The sequence below is a fragment of the Ovis aries genome, chromosome 7 (genome assembly GCF_016772045.2).
Source record: "Ovis aries strain OAR_USU_Benz2616 breed Rambouillet chromosome 7, ARS-UI_Ramb_v3.0, whole genome shotgun sequence".
Lineage (NCBI taxonomy): Eukaryota > Metazoa > Chordata > Mammalia > Artiodactyla > Bovidae > Ovis > Ovis aries.
In genome coordinates, this window is record NC_056060.1 from 70,965,612 (window position 1) to 70,988,839 (window position 23,228).

The 23,228-nt window shown below is 37.5% G+C and overlaps 1 protein-coding gene and 1 pseudogene across 7 annotated transcripts in view; one reads left to right on the forward strand and one right to left on the reverse strand.

The window, feature by feature from the left end:
• MNAT1 (MNAT1 component of CDK activating kinase) overlaps positions 1-23,228 on the forward strand; it is a 221,178-nt gene that overhangs the window by 6,265 nt on the left and 191,685 nt on the right. The window lies entirely within an intron of this gene.
• Positions 17,459-17,941, reverse strand: LOC105610791 (dolichyl-diphosphooligosaccharide--protein glycosyltransferase subunit DAD1-like; annotated as a pseudogene).

Consider the following 23,228-nt stretch of genomic DNA (forward strand, 5'->3'; position numbering starts at 1 on the left):
CTTTTAGTATATTCTCAGAGACATACATCTATCACTACAATTAATTCTAGAACATTTTTGTTACTTCACAAGGAAATCCCTTACTACTTAGCCCTGTCCTCCATCTCCCTTTGTCTCTGAGCCCTACGGCAACCACCAGTTGACTTTCTATCCCTACAGATTGCCTATTCTGGACATTTCATATAAATGGAATCATATAAATATATAGTCCTCTGTGATTGGCTTTTACTTAGTATAATGTTTTCAAGGTTCATCCATGTTGTAGAATGTATCAGAACTTCTTTCTTTTTATTATTGAAGACTATTCCTTTGTGTGGATTTTACCACTTTTCATTTATCTTTTCATTAGTTGATGGACATTTGGATTATTTTCACTTTTTGGCTATAGCGAATAATCCTGCTGTGAACATTCATGTACAAGTTTTATGTGACAAATTGTTTTGGTTATATATTTAGGAGTATAGCTGTTGGATCATGTGATGGCTCTATATTTATCCAAATTGTAAGACTTCCAAAGCAATTGCACAACTTTACATTCCCACCAGCAGTAGATAAGGGTTACAGTTTCTCTACATCTTTTGCCAACACTTGCTATTATTTGTCTTTTTTGAATGTAGCCATGTTAGTGGGTATAAAATTGTTAAGTGTAGTCTTTTGTATTCACCTACTTATTTGCCATCTTTAGTGTCTTTCTTTCTTCTTTTGGATTGATTTGATAGTTGTATTGATTTTGTTTTTCTGCCTGAAGAGCATTCTTTAGTAGTTCATAGTACAGGTTTATCTGTGAAGAACTCTCCCAGATTTTGTTTATGTGAGTGTGTTTATTTTACCCTATTGTTTGAAGGATCTTTCTGCTGAGTATGAAGTTATGGGTTGTCATTTCACCACTTCAGATATATCATTCTTTTTTTTTTTGGTCCATGATGCTCAGCTTGTGGGATCTCAGTTCCGACCAGGGATTGAATCCAGGCCAGGGCAGTGAAAGCTCAGAATCCTAGACCATCAGGGATCTCCCCATTCCATTTTTTTTGTGATGAGAAGTTGTTTGTGATGAGAAGTCAGCTGTTACTTATATCCTTGGTGTAAAAATCTGTCAGGACTGCTTACAAGATTTTCTCTTTATCATTGGTTTCTAGCAGTTTGAATATAAGTTTAGATATGCTTTTCTTTGTATTCATCCTAGTTGACATTTGCTGAGCTGGGAACTGTAAATCAGTACTTTTCATCCTATTTGGAATATTCCAGTGATTCTTTCTGTATTATTTTCACTTTCTTCTCCATTTGGAACTCAGTTACATGTGTATTAGCTTTTTTGGTATTGTTTTTAAGTTGCTGGGGTACTGTTCATTCTTCTTCAATCTTATTTTCTCTGTTCTTCATAGATATTTTTTATTGGTCTGTATTCAAGTCTATTGACTCCCATCTGCTATGTCCAATCTATTGTTAAGCCCATTTGGTAGATTTTTTCATCTATTATTATACTTTTGTTCTGGAGTTTTCATCTTGTTCTTTTCTATAGTTATCACTTCTCTTTTAGAATTTTCTGTCTGCACATTAAGATCATATCTTCCTTTACTTTTTTGAATGTAGTTCTTTGGACATAATTTGTGTTAAATCTTTAAAAATATTTAAAATAGCTGACTTAAACTTTTGGTCTTCTAGATCCAACATCTTGGCAAGGCTGATTTCTGTTGACTATTCTTCCCCCACCCCTGTGGATCACATTTTTCTTCTCTTTTTCTGAACATTTAATACATTTTTCAGTTGTATACTGGATCACGTAGATGGTATCAGAAATTGCATACTTTATCTTTCTGCGTAGAATGTTGTTTTTAAAATTCTTGTAGGTAGTTCAGTTACTGGCTGATTACCTTGAACTTTGTAGGCTTGGTTTTAAACATTGCTAGGATGGATCTGGGAGAAGGCAATGGCACCCCACTCCAGTATTCTTGCCTGGAAAATCCCATGGATAGAGGAGCCTGGTGGGCTGCAGTCCATGGGGTCACTGAGGGTCGGACATGACTGAGCGACTTCACTTTCACTTTTCACTTTCATGCATTGGAGAAGGAAATGGCAACCCACTCCAGTTCTTGCCTGGAGAATCCCAGGGACAGGGGAGCCTGGTGGGCTGCCGTCTATGGGGTTGCACAGAGTCGGACACGACTGAAGTGACTTAGCAGCAGGATGGATCTGGAGAGGACTCTTGAGAGTCCTTTGGACTGCAAGGAGATCCAACCAGTCCATTCTAAAGGAGATTAGTCCTAAGTGTTCTTTGGAAGGAATGATGCTAAAGCTGAAACCCCAGTACTTTGGCCACCTCATGCGAAGAGCTGACTCATTGGAAAAGACTGATGTTGGGAGGGATTGGGGGCAGGAGGAAAAGGCGACGATAGAGGATGAGATGGCTGGATGGCATCACCGACTCGATAGACGTGAGTTTGAGTGAACTCCGGGAGTTGGTGATGGACAGGGAGGCCTGGCGTGCTGCAATTCATGGGGCTGCAAAGAGTCGGACACAACTGATCGACTGAACTGACCTGAGGATGGATCTGTGTAGAGCCCATTGTGTTTCCTTACTTTACTGCAACTCAATCTCCAAACTTTGAGTTCCTTGCAAAACTTGTTGGGGCTTGATTTTAGGCTTTGTTAGAGTAAGTCTAGATAGAATAAGTCTTATTATATGATGTGGTCCCCATTCTTACTTTCTGGTATCCCAACTGGATTTTTGAGGTGTTAATAAGGTGTTACTGTGGTTTCTCTACTTTGGCTGGGTAGGAACTCCAAAATATACCCAGCACTCCTTAACTACCCTCTCTTCCTCTCTCAGCCATTCTCTTTTAAGCCTTGATTGGTTTTGCCCTGCATATATGCAGTCTGTTCTTTGGCCTGGCCATGGACTTATGGGAGTTCTTATACAGGCTTCTGACCCTCTGCCTTGCAGATTTCAACCATATCAACTGCACTGAAGTTTGATCTTTGCCTGTACAACTTAGCACAACCACTGTGCCCTTCTTAAACTCTTGCTTACTAGGCTATCGTCATGGAAATTATTCCCAGATAGAAAAATGAGGCAATTGTCGGGCTCACCTTGTTAGTTTACCATTTCTAAGGGATTATAGTCTTTGTGTTGCTGCTGCTGCTAAGTCACTTCAGTTGTGTCCGACTCTGTGCAACTCCATAGACGGCAGCCCACCAGGCTCCCTCATCCCTGGGATTCTCTAGGCAAGAACACTGGAGTGGGTTGCCATTTCCTTCTCCAATGCATGAAAGTGAAAAGTGAAAGTGAAGTCGCTCAGTCGTATCCGACCCTCAGTGACCCCACGGACTGCAGCCTTCCAGGCTCCTCCATCCATGGGATTTTCCAGGCAAGAGTACTGGAGTGGAGTGCCATTGCCTTCTCCGAGGAAGATGGCAGACTTGATTAATGTAAATTTGAAGGAGATTAGCAATCATCTTTTTAGTTCTATTCTACAGCTGTCCTCCGCTTTCTTTTTTTTTTTTTGCCACTTTATTTTTTTTTAATCGAAGGATATTGCTTTACAAAATTTTGTGGCTTTCTGTTATACATCAACAAGAATCAGCCAAAAGTATACCCATGTCCCCTCCCTCCTGCATCCCCTCCCATCTCCCTCTGCATCCTACTCTCATAGATTGTCATGGAGTCCCTATTTGAGTTCCCTGAGTCATACAGCAGATTCCCATTGGCTATCTGTTGTATGTATGGTATTGTGAATTTTCATGTTACTCTCTCCATATGCCTCATCCCCTCTCTCTTCCCCTCCCCCTGTGTCCACAGGTCTGTTCCCTATGTATTCTATACCTGTCCTCCATTTTTTTTTTTTGTCCTTCATTTTTAAACAAAACCTAAGAAAGCTTATATGGTTGCGTTGCTTACCTGCATGCCATGTGCTTAGTTATATCCTACTGTTTGTAACTCTCTATCCATGGAATTTTCCTGGTGAGAATACAGGAGGGGGTTGCCATTTCCTCCTCCAGGGGGTCTTCCCTGGCCCAGGGATTGAATCCTTGTCTTCTGTGCCTCCTGCATTGCAAGCGGATTCATTACTTGCTGAACCATTGGGGAAGCTTACCTGGCCAGCTTCATTTTCTTTCTTCTGTATAAATTTCAATTAAATTTGATCACATTTGCTGAGTAAAATTGTTATTAATGTAATGCAACTAGATTTAACTCAAATCCAGTTTATGTGAAACATGAAAATACTACAGTGTAATCAGAAATCAGTTTATATGCTTAGAACAATTTTCTCTTTATATTTAGTTTCCAGGATGCTAGCCCGAAATAAACCTTTAAGCATTCAATAATAACTTTTCTGCCAGTTTTTAACTTACTTTATCTTTCACTTTGATAATATATATAAACAATATCATAGTATTTGGTTTTTGAGGTGTAATCATATGCAAATTAGAAAGCCTAAATATATTATTTATGCCAGGAAATGATTTGGAGGATAACTTTTTATTTTTTTAATCAAAAGCAAATTTTATTTGCTTTTTTCTGTTACCATTTAGTTGTTGTGGAGAGCAAAACATCTCACAATATCTCTGAAAAATCCTTAATTTAGACTTTATTTTGTGTTATATGCAAGTGTCTAGAAAGACTGTATCAACTACCTATAATGATAGTTTATTTTATAGTATTTTTATTTTACATATTTCACTTTGACATTATATATAAAATATGTATATTGTATACATGCATAAATAGTTTATTCTCTACAAAAGGAAAAAATATAAAATTCAATGGACCTTATTAGAAATGTTTTGGCGTATTAGGTTTCTAAGATAGAATATGTAAAAACCGGAATTCTGAGATGAAGAAAAATGATTGCAGACTTCACTCAATTTTTTTTTTTTAGAACGCAAATATGATAGAATCATTGAAAATTAATGAGGGCTCCGTCAATATGATGCAGTGCCTCTGCATCATCGGTTTATATATATTTAATGAGCCTGCTATTCTGAGTTCAGGTAACTGAAGCAGACTACATCTAACAGTAACTCTGATTTACTTACACAAAATTCTTTCCATTAAAATAGAAAAGTCTTGAAATTTACCAGTGTTAAGTATAATTTCTTCATAAATCTATAATGTTTATTTTCTGGTTGTAACTAACATTTACTGGTTTCCGATAATGTTACCAAAGTATATTCTTCTATTTGGTCTTCTGTCTTGCTATTGATCTCTGGAGTTGGAGTAGAAAATATGGAGGGAAAAAAACGTTTAAAAGCGTTTAAAAAAAACGTTTAAAAGATTGTAGAAGCATGACATGGCAAATGTTATATTTTTAAGATCTGTTGAAGTGTATATGAGAACTATTTGAGAGAGAACTATTCCTGTATTCTTTGGCATTATGAATATAACTTTTGATATTTGCATTTACTTTCAGTTTTGTGTTAAAATTCTTTTATTTTAAGATGTGTATTTTGTTAGCTTATTGAAAAGATAGTATTAAAAACATTTTTGACAAAAAAGTGTACATAATAATTTTATAGGACATTTATTTTAAATTTTAACTTCTGATCATGTGTATCCATGTACACAAATGAACATAGAACTCAATTTATTATGTGCAGTTTTTATGGAACAGTAATTTGCTAAGCTACATTTACTTTATTTTCAGAAAATGCTAATAGTGCCAAATGAATATGTAATTGAATACCTTAACATTTAATAAAGTAGTGTTAGCAGATAGAAATTTCTTCCATATTTGCTCTGTCAATTGATAACAGATAGTTTCTTTAGATAGTTGAGATTGATAAGCAGAATTTTGAAGATAAAAGTTCTTACTCTTAAGGTAGTTTAAATATTTGTAAGATATAAAATGTGATATGTTATAGTAGGTATTTCTGTATTATTCAGACTATGGATGTAAAATTTCTCATAATTGCATCTGGCAAATGTCATTAATATTTAATTCCTTTTGGAGGTTAATTGCAAAAAGCAATCTATGTAATGTGCTACAACTAAATGCAAAAATGTACAAATTACAGCAGGAATAGTGTCAATAATAATAAATTGCCATGTCTAGTGTAAGTTTAGTGCTTGTAATTCCCCCTTGGAAAATATATTATTTTTGACTCCTCTTTATGAATCTTGGGTTTAGTTTATATTATTTAGAATTAAAATAGAAACTAACATGTATATATTGAAACATTTGTCTATTTATGTATTATATATAGTGAGCTTCCTTGGTGGCTCAGCAGTAAAGAATCTGCCTGCCTATGCACGAGATGTGGGTTCGATCCCTGGATGGGGAAGACTTCCTGGAGAAGGAAATGGCAACCCATTCCAGTATTCTTGTCTGGAAAATCCCTTGTAACCAGGAACCTGGCGAGCTACAGTCTATTAAATTGCAAAAGAGCTGGACACAACTTAGCAACTGAACAACAACAATGCAATATTATATGTAGATGTTAGAATGTAAGAAAATTAGAGATGAAAACATACTGCCAGAGTGGATTGATTGATAAAATAACTCACAGAGGACAATTATATACATATGCAAATATGAAGGGTTTATTTTCCTACCAAAAAATAGAACCAGAAATTAAACCTGTGCTTTTTGATTGTATTCTGTTTATTAACACTACCAGTTGCTGTATTCATTTATGGGTGTTTAGTTTCCAGATTATGCTTACAGAGGGTCATTTTGGTACAATGGTTAAAAGTATCAACTTGAGAATCAAAGAAACTTGAGTTAAATCCACATGCTTCCACTTACTAGTAGTGTGACCTTCAGCAAAGTTGTTTTTGACTTTCAGATTTGTAAATCTCTAAAATGGTGTTAAAATTATTACATTGGTGCAAAAGTAATTGTAGTTTTTGCATTGTTGAAATTTGCAAATAAATGATGTTATACGTCATTTTCGGAGAAGGCAATGGCACCCCACTCCAGTACTCTTGCCTGGAAAATCCCGTGGATGGAGGAGCCTGGAAGGCTGCAGTCCATGGGGTCGCTGAGGGTTGGACATGACTGAGCGACTTCACTTTCACTTTTCACTTTCATGCATTGGAGAAGGAAATGGCAACCCACTCCAGTGTTCTTGCCTAGAGAATCCCAGGGATGAGGGAGCCTGGTGGGCTGCCGTCTATGGAGTTGCACAGAGTCAGACACGACTGAAGTGACTTAGCAGCAGCAGCATACATCATTTTAGTGCACATTTTTTGCCTTTTTTTTTTTTTTGCTAATGACATTACTTGCTGTTTATATATTTTAAACTGTGGAAATGATGTTAGATAAAAAGCAAATTTGAGCAGTTTTCTTATTTGCCAAAATGGGTAATAAAACAGCAGAAACAACTCTCAACATCAGCAGTTTATTTGGCCCAGGAACTGCTGATGAACGTACAGTGCAATGGTGGTTTGAGAGGTTTTGTAAAGGAGAGGAGAACCTTGAAGATAAGGAGGGTAGTGGCCAGCCATCGGAAGTTGACAGTGACCAGCTGAGAGCCATCATTGAAGCTAATCCTCTTAAAACTACAGGAGAAATTGCCGAAGAACTCAACATCAATCATTCTATGATCATTTTGGCATTTGAAGCAAATTGGAAAAGTGAAAAAGCTCGATAAGTGAGTGTCTGATGAGCTGACCGAAAATAAAAAATTGTTTTGAAGTGTCATCTTGTCGTCTTACTCTTTGCAACAAAAACGAACCATTTCTCTATGGGATTGTGATGTGTGACAAAAAGTGGATTTTTTATGACAAGCAGCAACAACCAGCTCAGTGGGTGGACCAAGAAGAAGCTCCAAAACACTTCTGAAAGCCAAACTTGAACCAAAAGAAGGTTATGGTCACTCTTTGGTAGTCTGCTGCCATTCTGATCCACTATAACTTTCTGAGTCCCTGTGAAACCATTATATCTGAGAAGCATTCTCAGCAAATTGATGAGATATACCAGAAACTATGCTTGCAGCAGGCATTGGTCAACAGAAAAGGCCTGATTATTCTCCACGACAATGTCCAACTGCATGTTGCATAATTAACACTTCAAAAGCTGAACGAGTTGGCCTGCACAGTTGTGCCTCATCTGCTGTATTCACCTGACCTTTTGCCAACTGATTACCACTTCCTCAAGCAACTTGACAACTTTTTGCAGGGAGAACACTTAAAAAACCAGCAGGAAGCAGAAAATGCTTTCCAACAGTTCCTTGAATCTTAAAGCACAGATTTTTATGCTACAGGAATAAACAAACTTATTTCTTGGCAAAAATGTATTGATTGTAATGGTTCCTATTTTGATTAATAAAGATGAGTTTGAGCATAGTTATAATGATTTAAAATTCATGGTGCGAAACCGTGGTTACTTTTGTACCAATCTAATAATACTACCTACTTTCAAGTTTGTTGCGGCGATTAAATGTGATTTGTACAAAGAGCTTGGCATATTATGCTTAGCATATAGCAGCTTATATTTATTGGGCACTTACTATTAGGAGTGGTGGTGTCAGTCTTCACTATTATGTGGTGTTTCTTTGTGGAAAAGTATAAAATACTTGCAAAAATAGAGAATTTTAAGTGTGCTAAGGGCACTTGTTAACTAGATGTAATCACAGCTAGTTTCTGTGCATATATGTTTCTTATTTTAAAAATTAAACACAAATGGATTGTTCTGTATAAATTTCTCTGCAGCTTCATTCATTCATGAGTATATGTTGGATAGCTTAACTTTGAACATATAAGTCATTCCTTTTTATGGTTTCAGAATATTCCATTTTGTGAAGTACTTTAATTTATTTAATGTCATATATTAATGGAAGTCTTGGTTGTTTCCAGATGTTTAAAATTATAATTTTTCAGTACATGTTCTTATCTTTGTGTATATATGAGCATATCTATACAAAACTTTCTAATAGTAGTGTGTGCATTTAAAATTTTGGTTCAGTTCAGTTCAGTCGCTCAGTCGTGTCCGACTCTTTGCAACCCATGAATTGCAGCACATCAGGCCTCCCTGTCCATCACCAACTCCCAAAGTTCACTCAAACTCACGTCCGTTGAGTCAGTGATGCCATCCAGCCATCTCATCCTCTGTCGTCCCCTTATCCTCCTGCCCCTAATCCCTCCCAACATCTGAGTATTTTCCAATGAGTCAACTCTTCTCATGAGGTGGCCAAAGTACTAGAGTTTCAGCTTTAGTATCATTCCTTCCAAAAGAAATCCCAGGGCTGATCTCCTTCAGAATGGACTGGTTGGATCTCCTTGCAGTCCAAGGGACTCTCAAGAGTCTTCTCCAACACCACAGTTGAAAAGCATCAATTCTTCAGTGCTCAGTTTTCTTCACAGTCCAACTCTCACATCCATACATGACTACTGGAAAAACCATAGCCTTGACTAGATGGATCTTTGTTGGCAAAGTAATATCTCTGCTTTTCAATATACTATCTAGGTTGGTCATAACTTTCCTTCCAAGGAGTAAGCGTCTTTTAATTTCATGGCTTCAATCACCATCTGCAGTGATTTTGGAGCCCAAAAAAATAAAGTCTGACACTGTTTCCACTGTTTCCCCATCTATTTCCCGTGAAGTGATGGGACCAGATGTCATGATCTTCGTTTTCTGAATGTTGAGCTTTAAGCCAACTTTTTCACTCTCCTCTTTCACTTTCATCAAGAGGCCTTTTAGTTCCTCTTCACTTTCTGCCATAAGGGTGGTGTCATTTGCATATCTGAGGTTATTGATATTTCTCCCGGCAATCTTGATTCCAGCTTGTGCTTCTTCCAGCCCAGCGTTTCTCATGATGTACTCTGCATAGAAGTTAAATAAGCAGGGTGACAATATACAGCCTTGACGTACTCCTTTTCCTATTTGTAACCAGTCTGTTGTTCCATGTCCAGTTCTAACTGTTGCTTCCTGACCTGCATACAGATTTCTCAAGAGGCAGGTCAGGTGGTCTGGTATTCCCATCTCTTTCAGAGTTTTCCACAGTTTATTGTGGTCCACAGAGTCAAAGGCTTTGGCATCGTCAATAAAGCAGAAATAGATGTTTTTCTGGAACTCTCTTGCTTTTTCGATGATCCAGCAGATGTTGGCAATTTGATCTCTGGTTCCTCTGCCTTTTCTAAAACCATGGACATCGCCAGATGGTCAACCCCAAAACCAGATTGATTATATCCTTTGCAGCCAAAGATGGAGAAGCTCTATACAGTTAGCAAAAACAAAACCAGGACCTGACTGTGGCTCAGATCATGAACTCCTTATTGCCAAATTCAGACTGAAATTGAAGAAAGTAAGGAAAACCACTAGACCATTCAGGTAGGACCTAAATCAAATCCCTTATGTTTATACAGTGGAAGTGAGAAATAGATTTAAGGGACTAGATCTGATAGACAGAGTGCCTGATGAACTATGGACGGAGGTTCGTGACATTGTACAGGAGACAGGGATCAAGACCATCCCCATGGAAAAGAAATGCAAAAATGCAAAATGGCTGTCTGGGGAGGCCTTACAAATAGCTGTGAAAAGAAGAGAAGCGAAAAGCAAAGGAGAAAAGGAAAGATATAAGCATCTGAATGCAGAGTTCCAAAGAATAGCAAGGAGAGATAAGAAAGCTTTCCTCAGCAATCAATGCAAAGTAATAGAGGAAAACAACAGAATGGGAAAGACTAGAGATCTCTTCAAGAAAATTAGAGACACCAAGGGAACATTTCATGCAAAGATGGACTCGATAAAGGACAGAAATAGTATAGACCTAAGAGAAGCAGAAGATATTAAGAGGTGGTAAGAATACACAGAAGAACTGTACAAAAAAGATCTTCACGACTAAGATAATCACGATGATGTGATCACTCACCTAGAGCCAGACATCCTGGAATGTGAAGTGAAGTTAGCCTTAGAAAACATCACTACAAACAAAGCTAGTGGAGATAATGGAATTCCAGTTGAGCTATTTCAAGTCCTGGAAGATGATGCTGTGAAAGTGCTGCACTCAATATGCCAGCAAATTTGGAAAACTCAGCAGTGGCCACAGGACTGGAAAAGGTCAGTTTTCATTCCAATCCCAAAGAAAGGCAATGCCAAAGAATGCTCAAAATTTTGGTAGATAGTATCAATATTTTTTCTTTCTGTTTTTTTTTCCAGCTTTCTCGAATTGGCATTCATTAAACTGCACATAAATTGTGTAATTTAATCAGTTTGGGTATATTTAGGGAGACTTCCCTCGTGGCTCAGATGGTAAAGCATCTGTCTACAATGCAGGAGACCTGGGTTCGATCCATGGGTTGGGAAGTTCCTGTAGAAGGAAAAGGCAACCCACTCCAGTACTCTTGCCTAGAAAATACCATGGACGGAGGAGCCTGGTGTCCATGCGGTCGCAAAGAGTCAGACACAGCTGAGCGACTTCACTTTCACTTTCATGGATCCATGGAGGCATCATTACAATTAAGATAGCAAATATTTCTGTGACTCCCCAAATTTTCTTCGGCCGTTTGTGATCCATTTTTTTCTCTCTACTTCCATCCTCAGGCAAGAACTGATCTGCTTTTTCTTACCACAGTATAGATTACTTTTGCGCTAATTTTACCCAGAAGCTGTCTGTATTCTTAATTTTTTTGCCTCACTTCTTTTACTCAGTTATTTTGAGATTCATCCATGTTGTGTGTGTCAATGATTCATTCTTTTTTTATTATATATATTATATAATTATATACATAAATTCGTATAGATATACTAATTTGTTTTCCCACTCATGAGTTAATGGACACTTGTTTCCAATAGTTAGTATTACAAAAGAGCTTCTATGAACTTTCATGTAGTCTTTGTATAAACATATGTTTTTGTTTCTCTTACATAAATACTTAGGAATGGCATGGCTGGGCTATGTGGTAGGCATATATTTAACTTTAATTTTATGGTTTTAGATTTTACATTTGTATCTGTGATCCATATTGAGTTACTTTTTGTGTGTGGTGTGAGTTAAGAGTGTTTTTTATCCTGCACAAGGCTCTCTAGTTGGTCTTGCACCATTTCTTGAAATGCTTTTCATTTTTCCATTGGGTTGTGTTAGCATTTTTGTTAAAAATCAATTGACTAAATAAATGTAAGTCCATTTCTGAACCCTCTATTTTCTTCCATTTATTTGTAGATATCTTTGTCATTACAGAGTGTTTTAATGACTATAGCTTTGTGGTCCTCCACTTTTGTCTTTTTTTAATTGCTTTGGTTATTCTATGTCCTCTGCATTTCTATATAACTTTTAGAATTAGCTTGTTAACTTTTCTAAAAATGCATGCTGGAATATTGATTGGGATTGTTTAAATTTGGGGAGAATTACCATTTTGACAATACTGAGTATTCTAATAATTAAAAGTGATATATTTTATATTTAGGTCTTTAATTTTGTTCAGCAGTATTTTGTAGTTTTCAGTGTAGAGGTTTTGGACAGCTTTTATTATATTTATTTCTAGCTAGTTTGTGTTCTTTGGTTCTAGTATATACTTGTTATTGAAAATTTTTTTTCACTTTCCAGTTGTTTGCCGCTGGTATACAGGAATACAATTGATTTTGTATATTACATTTATATCCTTCAATATTACTAAATTTGTTTATTCTACTAGGTTTGTAGATTCCCTGAGATTTTCTATATAAGCAATCATATATCCTTGAAATTTTAAAAATTTTCAATTTTGATTAATTAATTAGGTTGCTCTTAAGTCTGTTGCTGTGATGGGCTTTCTCTAGTTGTGGCAAGTGGGGACTGCTCTTCGTTGCACGTGCAGGCTTCTCATTGCTGTGGCTTCTCTTACTGCAGGGCATTGGGCCGCAGGCACCTGGGCTTCAGTAGTTGCAGCAAGTGGACTCAGTAGTTGTGGCTTGCACACCCTGGAGCGTGCAGACTTCAAATAGCTGTGGCACCTGAGCTCAGTAGTTGGGGCGCACAGGTTTAGTTGCCTTAAGGCCTGTGGAATTTTCCTGGGCCAGGAATCAAACCGGTGTTCCCTGCACTGCAAGGCGGATTCTTAACCACTGGACCGCCAGGGGAGTCCCTTCTCTGTATTTAAAAAAATTTTACTTACTTAATAGCTTATTTTTGGCTGTATCACATGGCTTGCGGGATCTTAGTTCCCCAACCAGGAATTGAAGCTGTGCTCTGGGCAGTGAAAGGACAGGCCCCTAAAGACTGACCCCTAGGGAATTCCCAATCTTACCATCTTTAAATAGGGCTGTTTTAATTCTTTCATTCCAATCTTTATTTTATTCATTTATTTAGCCTTAATATAATGCTGGAAGCTCTACAATAATGCTGAATAGAAGTGGGAAAAATGGGTATTCTTGCTTTGTTTTTAAAGATCTTGGGAGAATGCAATTTAGTCTTTCATCATTAAATATGATGCTGTCTTGACAGTTTGAGAAAGTACCTTACTATTCCTAGTTTGCTGAGAGTTTTTTCTTTTATTTTAATACCATAAATTAACTTGAATACTATCAACAATTTTCCTTAATCTGTTGAAATAACTATATGGTTTTTCTCCTTTATGCTAGTAATATGGTGAATTACATGGATTGAACTTGGAGTGTTAAATCAATATGTGTTTCTGACTTCCCTGGACAGAGGATCCTGGAGGGCTGCATGGGGTTGCAAAGAGTGGGACCTGACTGAGCAACTAACACACTTTCTACTTGCTGGCCTTAACCCTAACATGACATCATGTATTATTTTCATATACTGTTAGATTCAGCTTGCTCATATTTTATTAAGATCTTTGGATACCTTGTAATTGTTTTTTTTTAATGACTGTGTTGGGTTTAGTGTTAGAATTACTCTGACCTCAAAAAACCAGTTGTGCTGTGTGTTAGCTACCTATTTGTAACAAATTATTTCAAAATTTATTACCTAAAAAACACAAACATTACCTCGTGGTTTCTGTGAGAAAGGAATTCATTTGTGGCTTAACTGGGAGGCTCTGATTCAAGGTATCTCACAGGGCTGGAGTCATCTCCAGACTACAGTTGAAGAATCAGCTTCCAGACTTTCGTGGATGAACTATAGTTATCTGAAGGCTCCGCTGGGGCTGGAACATCTACTTCTAAGCTCACTCCTTGGCTTTTGTGAGGAGTCGTCAGTTCTTCACTATTTGTTGGCTAGAGGTCTGAATTATTTGCTACATGGACCTTTTCTGAGTTTCTTTAATCATCATAATATGTAACTTTTTCCACCTAGAGTGAATAATTCAAGAGAGAGAGGCAGATGCGGGAATGTCTTATAAAGTAGCTCTGGAAGTCTGGCACTTCCATTTCTGCCATATCCTATTTGTTGGAATCTTAAATGCAGCATACATTCAGCAGGAGGGGAACTCGAGCTTCACCTTTTTGATGAGAGAAATGTCAAAGAATTTTTACACATATATAATACCATATCAACCGTATACCTGTATGTTTATCACTGTTACAGACCACATTAAAGAGTGTTCCCAATGCTCCTTGACTCCTGGTATTCACTGCCTTGTGTAATTTCTTCCCATGTACCAGAGTTGCTTGCGTGACCAACAGAATATGGCAGAAGTGATGATTTGTCACTTCTAAGGCTAGCTCTTAAAGGAACTGAGGCTTTCTCATGGACCACTTGCTCTGGGGAATAATAGTTTGTGTTGTAAGCAGCCATATGTAAAGGCCCATGTAGTGAGAGACTGAGGCCTTCTGGCAGCTGCCGTGTGAGTGAACCATCTTGGATATGGATTCTTCCTAGTCATGTCTTCAGATGACCAGCTAGTTCAGTTCAGTCGCTCAGTCGTGTCCGACTGTCTGCAACCCCATGAATCGCAGCACGCCAGGCCTCCCTGTCTATCACCATCTCCCGGAGTTCACTCAAACTCACGTCCATCAAGTCGGTGATGCCATCCAGCCATCTCATCCTCTGTCGTCCCCTTCTCCTCCTGCCCCCAATCCCTCCCAGCATCAGAGTCTTTTCCAATGAGTCACCTCTTCGCATGAGGTGGCCAAAGTACTGGACCAGCTAACACCTTGGCAAATAAGCTACTACTGGATTCCTGGCACTCAAACTGTATGAGATTAATAAATGTTTTTGTTTTAAGCTGCTAAGTTTGAGAGTATTTTGTTACACAGTATCAGATAACTAATTCAATTACTTTATCTTTTTAGCACTTAATATGTATTTTGTGTGAATGTTTCTCTAAAATTTTTGATGGAAATTTAAAAATATGAAATTTCCACGACTCTTTAAAAATTTTTTAAAAAATAAAGTATAGTAATTAATTACCTATAATAGTATATAAAAGTGCCTGTTTGCCCATTCACCTTTGCAACACTGAAGCTTTTGTAAAGACCATATTGGTTTTAATCCATTGTGATCACAGTTATACCTATTGCATTTCATGTTTGTATTTGGTAGCGAGTCTTCAGTATGACTGTAAGAATACAGATATAAGGCACTTTTTAATTAATATTTATGTTTTAAGCAAATATAGGAGTTGAATTATAGTTTAAAAATGTTTAATTTCTGAGTACTAAAAGTCTGAAAGCATTTAGAAATACAGTTGTATGAAACAGCTATTGTTTGTAACCACTTTATCCACATCTTATTTCCGTAAAAGAGTCATATTACAATTAGTATTAGATCTACTCTTTGGACAGCTGGAAAGCAGTATGAGGAAAAATCATTCTCCTCTTGTCCAGTAGAAAGTATATTGTGCCCTCTAGTACCAGACTTGTGTTTTTTTAAAAGGGTAATAGATTCCTCACAGGTGAGCCATTTCTTTTGTGTTCTTACCAGGTGTGTTATTGATTTTCATGATGGCAGTCTGGGTACTCTCATTCAACAGCAGCTTTAGTTAAGTTCTCCAAAAGAGCACAAAGAAAACCCGAGATTTTTGCATTTTGAGTTCAAGGAAATGAATTTCCTCAAATCTTTTGGCTCTTGTACTTTTCCTTCCTAGATGCTTATAAACTGTGACATCTTTGAAAAATATATGTAAGGTATGTAGTTCCTCCTTTTTTTTTGGCATGGATTGTATGATTTATTTAATTTAAAATGTGAAAACAAAGTATTGAGTTACAGTTTTTTTTCTTGCCTATAGACTGGGTTACATTAGGGTGGGAAGGTTGCAGAAGGTTATCCATATCCAAGATTCTAACCAAGTTCACATAATTATCTAGAGTTAATAATTGTTTGATAGTTACTTAGCCCTTAAATTACAGTATTGAAATACATTTTGGGTCCTAACTAAGGCAACATTGAGAGTAATCTACTTCCCTAATAGCTCAGCTGGTAAAGAATCCACCTGCAATGTAGGAGACCCCGGTTTGATTCCTGAGTTGGGAAGATCCCCTGGAGAAGGGATAGACTATCCATTCCAGCATTCTTGGGCTGCTTGGTGGCTCAGATGGTAAAGAATCTGCCTGCAATGCGAGAGATCTGGGTTCAATCCTTGGGTTAGGAAGATCCCCTGGAGGGGTGCATGGCAGCTCACTCCAGTATTCTTGCCTGGAGAATCCCCCTGGACAGAAGAGCCTGGTAGGATAGAGTCCATGGGGTCACAAAGAGTCAGACACAACTGGGTGACTAAGCACAGCACACACACAACTCTGAACAGATTTCTGAGTGAAAACTGTAATCTACCTGGGAGCCATTAATAACTGAAGGAAAAGTAAGTACTTGCTACTTTAGTTTGGAATTTTTTTTTCCCCCCAGATTTGCAAGTTGTTTCTTTTTCATTGTTAGCACTAAGATGTGCTTAGTCATTCAGTTGTGTCCGACTTTTTGCGACCCCATAGACTCTTGCCTGCCTGGCTCCTCTGTTCATGGGATTCTCCACCTAGGGATACAGGAGTGGGTAATCATTCCCTTCTCCAGGAGATGTTTCTGACCCAGAGATGAGACCTGGGTCTCCTGTATTGCAGGCGATTCTTTACTCTCTCAACCACCAGGGAAACACTAGCACTAAGATAGGAGCTCATAATATAACTCTGAAAAGTTTATGATAGTATTTAATAAACACTCATAGGCATGTCTGGCTTCATCTCTGTGATTTCACTGCTCCTTTCCCCTGGGTCCTGGTGTGCACAAGGTTTTGTTTGTATCCTTCAAGAGTCTCTGTTTCCCCCAGGTCTGTGGAAGTTCTGTAATCAAATCCCACTGTCCTTCAAAGTCAGATTCCCTGGGGATTCCTAGTCCCTTTGTTGCATCCCCAGGTTGGGAAGTCTGATGTGGGGCCTAGAATCTTGGCAGCAGTGTAAGAACTTCTTTGGTATTATTGTTCTCCACTTTGTGGGTTGCTCCCCAGCAGGTATGTGATTTGATTTTTTTTTTTTTCTTTTTTGGCATGGAACTTTTTAATTTGGAAGGCAAAAACGTTACACTTCATGGAAGGCAGAGGCTATGCTAACAAATGCTTATTACAAAGTTGTTCTGGCTCGGAAGGAACGCAGGGAACTTCTCTAGGCTCTCCACCTGCACCCCAAGGAATTGGTAGTAAGCATAAATCTGAAGAAAATCCATGTGTACAGTAAACTGCCATGTCAAAGAGCTCTTATCCAGGGGAAATTAAAAAGTGAACATTCTTCTAGTCTCCTCTTCCTCAGTTAAGTAAACAGGAATGATTCAGCCAACGAAGTTCATGACGACAATGTGAAGGATGGTGCTGGCAAAAAGAAAATCAGCAAAGGCTCGCTCTGGGGAGATGCCTTGGAAATCCGCCTTGTTTTATGGGTTGATCTGTATTCTGAGACAAACCGCTAGGATGAAGCTCCCCACACTAGAGATGAAGCCCGAGAGGAAGGAGTTGAAGGGGAAGGTCTCCACAAGGAGACAATAACCGAATTGCAGCGCTCCGGTCAGCAGTATATACAGGAGGTAAGCGTCCAACAACTTCAAACGCTCAGGAGTGGTGCTCAAGTACTCTTCTAAAAACCGCAAGATGACCGACAACATAGACGCCGACATGGCTACAGTCGGCTACAAGCTGAATATTCCCGCCGGCCTACCCTCCAACTCCTATGATTTGATTTTAACGTGATTGCGTCCCTCCCTCCTACCATCTCATTGTGCCTTCTCCTTTGTCCTTGGATGTGGGATGTCTTTTTTGCTGGGTTCCAGCATCCTCTTGTTGATGGTGGTTCAACAGCTAGTTGTGAATTTGGTGTTCTCACAGGAGAAGATGAGTGCATGTCCTACTTTGCCATCCTGGGCTGTCTTTGCTTGCTCCTTGGAAGAAAGGCAATTTTCTTTTTTTTCCAAAGACAATCCTAGAAAGCGTATTAAAAAGTAGAGACATCACTTTGCCTGCAAAGGTCTGTATAGTCAAAGCGGTGGTTTTTTAGTAGTCATGTACTGATGTGAGAGTTGGACCATAAAAAAGGCTGAGCACCAAAGAACTGATGCTTTCAAATTGGGCTCGAGAAGATTCTTTTGAAAGTCCCTTGGACAGCAAGGAGATCAAACCAGTCAATCCTAAAGGAAATCAACCCTGAATATTCATTGGAAGGACTGATACTGAAGCTGAAGTTCCAATGCTTTGGCCACTTGATGTGAAGAGCCATCTTCTTGATAAAGACCTGATGCTGGGAAAGTTTGAGGGCAGGAGGAGAAGGGAACGACAGAGGATGAGATGGTTGGATGGTATCCCCGACTCAGTGGACACAAATTTGAGTAAACTCTGGGAGATGGCGAAGGACACGGAAGCCTGGTGTGCTGCAGTCCACAGGGTTGCGAAGAGTTGGATGCGACTTAGTGACTGAACAACAGCAACAACATTTAGTAAACAGTGGCAATGGCAATGGAACTTTATTTAGATTATATTTCCTTTTAGGGGCACATTTATTTTTCAGATTATATTGTTCTTTTAAAATCTTTAATGCTGCTTTCATTCAGCAAATATTGGTTACTACTATGTGCCAAGCATATTCATAGTTACAGAATGATAATATCTTTTGCCCTGGCTATTATATTTCTTTGGTTATTGAATATATCTCAAATTAAAGGTTTTATGGATAGATTTTCATTTCTTTTGTAAATAATAATTTAGTTTAAATGTGTTATTTAACCTTTTTTTGTGGGTTCACATTTTTAGTATATATAAACTAATATCTGGCTAGCTGTGAAATCAGACTATCTAGATCTGTGAGGTGGTAAATTCTAATTCTGGTACTTTATATGTTACAACATTTTGTTGTTCTATTTTTTCAAATCAGATACTCATTTCCCCCTATTTCTAACTCTATTTTTCTTCATTTCCCCCCTCCTTTTCCTATTATATAAATATTATCTGCTCTTTTATGACATAGCAAATTGCTATTTCAGTTTGAGTCAGTGATTTGAAATTTATAGCAGTATCAACTGGGAGACCATAATCTGTTTGTTAGAAATCTCATGCTTAATTCTTAGGGGGATACCTTAAAGAATTCTTGATGTAATTAGTGAGCTTTCTGGGCAATTCTCATCTTCATGAGAAAATTTATGATTCTTTATTCCATTACCTTATAATGGATCGTAGTTGATTTTAAATAGATTATCAAGAGAGTGAATGTTGGGAAGGATTTTAAGACATTTTGTGGTAAAATAGTTTTACATTGTGGTATTCTTTAAGTGGTTTTTCTCTGAATTTTGTGTATGCTTCACCAAAAAATAAATTGAGACTATCACACTTGGCTAGAATTTTTTTTTATGGAACTGTGGTATTTTTCATAAGCAAAATAAAGAATGCAAAACATGTTTCTTCTAGCCCAATTTGCAATTCAGTTTATCAGTTGCTGTATAGAGATAGCTTATTCTCATATACAGACTTTTTAAAGTAAAAGAATAAAGTCGTACAATTTCTTGATTTTAATGGCTGAGAAAGTAGTTTTTTTTAAATACTATTTATTTATTTGACTGTGCCAGGTCTTAGTTGTAGCATGTGGGATATTTAGCTGCAGCATGCAACTTACGCTGTTAGTTGAGGCGTGTGGGATCTAGTTCTCTGACCAGGAATTGAACCCCAGCCCCTTGCATTTGAAGCACAGAGTCTTAGCCACTGGACCACCAGGGAAGCCCCCCTAGATTTTTCATTTAAAGCTGTTGAGTAATGAAACTTTGCAAATTCAGATTGTCCTTTTCCTCAGTTAAAGAAAGTCAGTAAACAAGCAAGCCATTAGACTGAAGTAGCTGTAATGCTTTGGTGACCTACTAAGCAAACCGAAACCTAAGCCTTCAATGTGAAGAAATCGAAACCTAAGGACAGCCCATCACAAACACCAACTAGGCTTTAAACTATAACCAATCAATAATTTCCTTACTTTGCTTCCTTACTTTCACTATATAAGTTTCCCTTGAGCGCCTGTTGGTGGAGTGCTCCTAGCTATTGCCGATTTGGTGCTGCTCTGATCGAATCAATTTTTCCTCAGTTAAACACTTAAAAAAAAAAGTAAGTTGTAGTTAAAAAAAATCTAATGAGTTAATATAAGCAGTTCTCATTGGTGCTAATGAAAATTTGAGTTTCAAATGGGAACAACCATTATTTATCTTATGGGTGAAATAGCCATTGCTGCATTGTTGGTTAGTAGTTTAGTAAATGCAACAGCTACAGCCTGTATCATTTTAAATGACTAATTAAAGAGGAATGGCTTTTTATTTTCCAGCATGTGCATATGTGTTAATTTTTTGGAATCATAGACTCTATGTTGGAAGAGATCTTGAAGAGTGTTTAGCCAATGTTCTTATTTTATAGATGAGTAAACTAGGGTACAAAGTGGTTGAGTGATTTGTCTAATCTTCCTTGACTATAAAGCATTTTGTATGCTTGCCTCCACTGTGATTTAGTAAGGTGTAGACCTTAATGCTATCTGATTTCAGCTTTCACTTGGTAGAATTCCAGTTTATGAATGTGTTGTATCATCTGCTTTTGTACTTAGTTATCAAGCAAAGAAAACTCAGAATTTATGGTGAGTGGTAATTGAGCAGAATAATTTCCTAAACCTATCATTATCTGTAATTTAGAATTACAGTGACCAGGAAGCAGTGTTAGTATAAGAATAGTTTAATGCATCCATATTAATCCACCTGGCAGAATATAACATTTTAACATACCTTTTAGATCCTCAGTGATGGAAAAATGATTAAATTGCTTATTGTCAAAACAAAGAACTGCTTTGGATAGGGTCATTTAATAAGCTGTTTTGCTTCATGTAAAATAGTTTTGCTTATGCTCTGGAGATATAGTCACATGGATTTATTTTTCAATGACAATTGTTTACTGTCTGGGTTTACATTTAATGCAGGTGTTGGTGACAGTTTGAGATTCTTGATTCATTGCCCAGAATGGCAAATGATTGGTTTTGCTAGCTATACACAGTACTGTCTTTTAATGTTCAGCTGTTAATGCTGTTAAACCTGTCTTAATTATTCTCTCTTAATAGTGTTATGAAAGAATTGTTAGTGGTATGATATATCTGTTACATACTCCATGTATGTAAAATATTGTTTATATGTAAAATGAAGAGTTTATGTGTACGTTGTATTTATTGCAGTAAAGTTCAGAAAGAAGATAAACATAAAGTTTATACACTTATACACATAAATTGTACAATACTGTTGAAGCTCTCTATTTTGTTAGTACATTTTTCCTTTTTCCTTATGATTGTATGTTTAAGTCTACGGTAATGGCTCAGAGGTGAAGTATCTGCCTGCCAAGCAGGAGATGCAGGTTTGAACCCTCGGTTGGGAAGATCTTCCGGAGAAGGAAATGGCTACCCATTCTAGTATTCTTCCTTGGGAAATCCCATGGATAGAGGAGCCTGGCGGGCTACAATCCATGGGGTTGCAAAAGAGTTGGACACGATTTAGCGACTAACCAACAACAGTGACTGATATTGCTAAGGCATCTTTCTCTTGTCTGTTTATCAGATAGGGAAGCTGATTGTCTTCTGACTTTGTACTGCTTAGTACCTTTCAAATAGTCTAGTAAATAAGGCTTATTACAAACAATATCAAGTTATTTGACTTTAGAACTCCTACTTTTAGCCTCTTGTTTTATGTTAAATTAAGGAGTGTGAAGACATTCACTAAGGTATTAGAGTTGAATTGAAGGTAAGGAAGATTTGAGATAGATTTAGGAGATAAATTGAAAGTATTTGGTGATTCTTTTGCCTATGAGATTAAGAAGGTGTTGTCTAAGATAATTCTAACTTTTGGGATTTTGAAAAAGTCCCATGCTCAGTCATGTCCGACTCTTTGCGGCCCTGTGGACTATACAGTCCATGGAGTTCTCCAGGCCAGGATACTGGAGTGGGTAGCCTTACCCTTCTCCAGGGAATCTTCCAAACCCAGGGATAGAACCCAGGTCTCCCGCATTGCAGGCCGATTCTTTACCAGCTGAGCCACAAGGGAAGCCCAAGAGTACTGGAGTGGTCTATCCTTTTTCTAGCGTATCTTCCCAACCCCGGAATCAAACGGGGGTCTCCTGCATTGCAGGTGGATTCTTTACCAACTGAGCTATCAGTGAAGCCCTAACTTTTGAAATTTTGATGGTTAGGTGAAAAATGGAATTTTGAAGAGTCAATGAACTTCTTTCTGGATAAGACAGGGAACATATCAGTTAATAAGCAGGCAAATAGGTTACCAAATGATAATAGCTGAAATGGTGGGTCTTGGGATTTAGACGGATTATGAAAGATAGTGTAGAGGGGTATGATGTAATTAGAGGAAAAAGGAGATATCAGAGGGTTGGCAGTCTGGAAGAGATCCAGGGGAACAGTGTAGGAAATGATATAGAGAGCTAGTAATTCAGAGGGTTGTGGCCAGAGTTTGGAATATAATTTAACAGACTGATATTATATCCAGTGCTAAAAAAGCAGGAGAGTAAACAACAGACAGAAAATATTTAAAAATTAAAAAAAAAATAGAGCATTCTTTACATTAAGATGATTGTTAGAAAACTGAAGCATAACCATAGTACTTCATTACTGATGGCTTCTGTGTTTAGTTAAATCAATACTGAATATAAAAATCTTATCCTCTGTTAACCTATGAGGTACTGTGTTGTGGTAAAAAATTTAACTTTATTAGTACTATGACTGTGATTTTAGCAGAAGTTCAATCTAACTTTTAAGTGTAAAATCCTTTTATGCCTCTCTACAATTTAAAACTCATAATCTTAGAAAAAATATTAAAAATTTTGACATGCAAAAGTAGAAATATAACTTGAAAATAAAAATTATTTTTTAATTAATTGCATTTTTGACCCTGCTGGGTGTTGGTTGCTGCGTGCTGGCTTTTTCTCCTTACGG